This window comes from Octopus bimaculoides, chromosome 2 (assembly GCF_001194135.2).
Source record: "Octopus bimaculoides isolate UCB-OBI-ISO-001 chromosome 2, ASM119413v2, whole genome shotgun sequence".
NCBI classification, from domain to species: Eukaryota; Metazoa; Mollusca; class Cephalopoda; order Octopoda; family Octopodidae; genus Octopus; species Octopus bimaculoides.
Window position 1 is genome coordinate 1,341,639 of NC_068982.1, and position 3,481 is coordinate 1,345,119.

The 3,481-nt window shown below is 38.5% G+C and overlaps 1 protein-coding gene across 2 annotated transcripts in view; it reads right to left on the minus strand.

Moving 5' to 3' along the window:
* The window catches only part of LOC106879777 (biotin--protein ligase), a 69,603-nt gene that overhangs the window by 57,160 nt on the left and 8,962 nt on the right, over positions 1 to 3,481 (minus strand). The window lies entirely within an intron of this gene.

Sequence of the window (3,481 nt, forward strand, 5' to 3'; positions counted from 1 at the left end):
AAACGAGGTTGACTAAGTAAATAAGAAACCAAACGATTTTCGTAACATCTTTTTATTAATTGAGAAAATAATTTGGTTGGATAATTATTTTTTCCAACTTTCGACGATGGGATTTGATCTGTTGGAGGATTAACTTTGCACGTAAGTCCTTACCAACCAACGTTACACAGGAATTATGTCCCTTTAAGTTATCTCCCTTAAAGGGAATAGTATCAGATGAATTACTTCCCTTGAAATTGATAAACGTAATCGAATTTGTATAGCGATAAATCGAACTTTAACAATAAATATTCATAATAATGAGTATATATTACGCTGGGGAAACTCATGACAATTTATAAAATGCTATAATTTCCGATAGTATTTGATATTTTTTCACGCAGTTAAGAAAGCAGTGAGAAAGAGTTGAGTTATGAAGACTAAATAAATAACTGCTAAGATAAAATAAATGCTGTAAACTTCGTGCGTGAGACATTCACGAAGCATTTGATCATATTTGGCGGACGAGTTTTACTGCAAAACTGCCTGCTTAGACGTCCCATTTGTCCACATCGACACAAACTATCAAACATGGTGTGTACAAAGTTGTGCTTTTGTCCCCTCGCAATTATTTACAACAAAGAAAAGTTAGCAGCAATACTATATCAGTAAACTTTACTAAAACAAACAGTTACTATGGACAGACACAATATCATTCTATCGAAACATAATTATAAAATCGATAACTGGCTTATTGAGAAATTTCATCAAGATCAAGGCGTCGGAGTGGCTGTGTGGTAAATAGGTTGCTTCCGGGTTCAGTCCTACTGCGTGGCACCTTGGGTAAGTGTCTTCTACTATAGCCTTGGGCCGACCAAAGCCTCATGAGTGGATTTGATAGACGGAAACTGAAAGAAGCCCGTCGCATATATGTGTATATGTATGTATATATGTATGTGCTTGTGTGTCTGTGTTTGTCCCCCCAACAACGCTTGACAACCGATGCTGGTGTGTTTACGTCCCCGTAACTTAGCGGTTCGGCAAAAAAGACCGACAGAATAAGTACTAGGCTTACAAAGAATAAGTCCTGGGGTCGATTTGCTCGACTAAAGGTGGTGCTCCAGCATGGCCACAGTCAAATGACTGAAACAAGTAAAAGAGTATTTGAAAAGTTATTGTGCGCAATTTCGATAGTTGAAGTTTGAATGGCTAGTTAATTTGCATATCTATTTGAATTTTAAACTTCTTCTAAAAAGAGGTTTGACACAAGTAACCCGCACACCAAACTTGGTCAGTATGATTAAGAAATTTCGATTGAAAAGAATTATATTTGTGTATCTATCTATAGTAACCACGTATTTTATTGAAATTTAGTCAAATAGTATCACAGCTAGCTTTTCTCGGTTCTTTCCGAGTATACCAAAGAAAGACTAACATTCTAGAATCAAAATAGAAAACCTGAATAGGTTAGTACAAAGTTAGGAAATTGGAGAATCGAAGTAAATGGGCAGCTTGGTTTTTAATCATCATCATCATCAGCAGCAGCAGCAGCGATGACGACGGCGACAACAGCAACGCTACTGCGTCATTGAAGCATGCAAATATATTTTCTTTAGAGGACTTTTTCAAAATTAGGAGGAAAGAAATCAGTGGACTTCTTTCGTGTCTTCTAAAAACTGACTGAAATGCTAATCAAAAAAAAAAGAAAAAAGAAAAACAGACATAGACTTTTGCAATCCCCGCCAAACCATGAGATTAATCGGCATGACGTCACTCGCCAACACCATCGACCTCTGACGTAACGCATATACTTTCTCATTTCTGTATCTTTTCTACCCCTATTACAGTCCTTGCTCCTTAGAGGGGTAACTGGTCTCATTCAGGTTCCATTCACTCCTTCCACACCTCGCCTCTCACCTCTCCTCTGCCAGTCACCCGATCCTTTATCTCTGGAATATTGGTTGTATTTTTGCTACAGCCGTTAACATGCAACTTGTTCAAATTCACTTAGAATGATTTTTGGTCAAATCGCAGTTCGATCCATACTGCTATGAAATGCAATCCTTGATCAATGGTTCAGAAACTGACAGACACCAGTGAATTCAAATCAAAATTAGCGAAATATTTTGCGCTCCCATCCCTCATACTTTGTTACTGAAATGATGAAGTAGATTTTGTATCCAGATGATGGACACTTTTATAATAGGTGGAAACCATCTTAATTTTATTAAACATAACAACTTGCTCGCCCTTATTTCAATTCTCACAGGAATTTCGCCAAAGGAAACTATTGTTCACTTTACACCTTCGCCGTTTTGACGATTTTTACAGATGAAAACAACGCATAACAATGTCATTCGTTACGAAGAGTTATTTCCCTTGTACCACTAACCGCTTGCTGCAACAGAATTTCCTACCTTGTGCTGGGTCAGGAAAGCGATCCCGTCCGCGAAATTCTTTTTCTCACGAGAGTTCCGGACCCCAGCAATGAGCTCATTTGCACACACACACACACACACACACACACACACACACACACACACACACACACACACTCACACACACACACACACACGACGGGTTGTTTTTAGTTTTCGTCAGTCAACCAAATCTACTCACAAGGGTTTGCTCGGGCCGAGGCTTTAGTAGAAGACACTTATTCAAGGTGCCACGCATCGGGACTGAATCCTGGACCACGAGGTTGGGAAACAAGCTTCTTTCCACACAGCCTTGCCTGCATCTTATGTGTACACACACACACACACACACACACACACATAGATGCATAGTGTGTGTTAAATTGTAATGGGTTCATTGGTAAATACCGTTCCGGATGCCTATCTAGATTTCCTAGGGGTAGAAGATGCTCCCTTTATAATTGGGGAAAAAAAAACCCAACCTAATTCCTAGAGTTGCTCTTTTAGGAATAAGATAGTCCAACATAAAACTTGCAGCCAGTACAGAAGAACCAGTCATCTTTCATCGCTTGTCACTGGAGCTCACTATGTTGATTGAGAGAATGGAAAATGTGCCTCACAAGCTTGTGTTGCTTAAATCTAATGACTAACTTTTCATTTCTTGATCCATTTTCTAGTTTATAAAGTTCGAGAGCGAGGGACATGTGGCGTGAACAGTCATATCCGCTGACCTGCAGGAAGGAAAAATACATCAGGACAATCAAGCCGAATGTGAGGCATCTATCATCTGAGAAAATGGAGGCAATCATGTATGTATGTATGTATGCGCGTATGTATGTATGTATGTATGTATGTATGTATGTATGTATGTATGTATGTATGCATGTATGTATGTATGCATGCATGTATGTATGTATGTATGCATGTATGTGTGTATGTATGCATGTATTTATGTATGCATGTATGTATGTATTTATGTATGTATGCTATTGTTCAGTTTTATTTCAAGATTTCTTGCCAATAAAGAGCTGGTTTCTAACCTAGATCCAAGGCTCGTTCATTGGAATTTCATCAACAACAAGGTT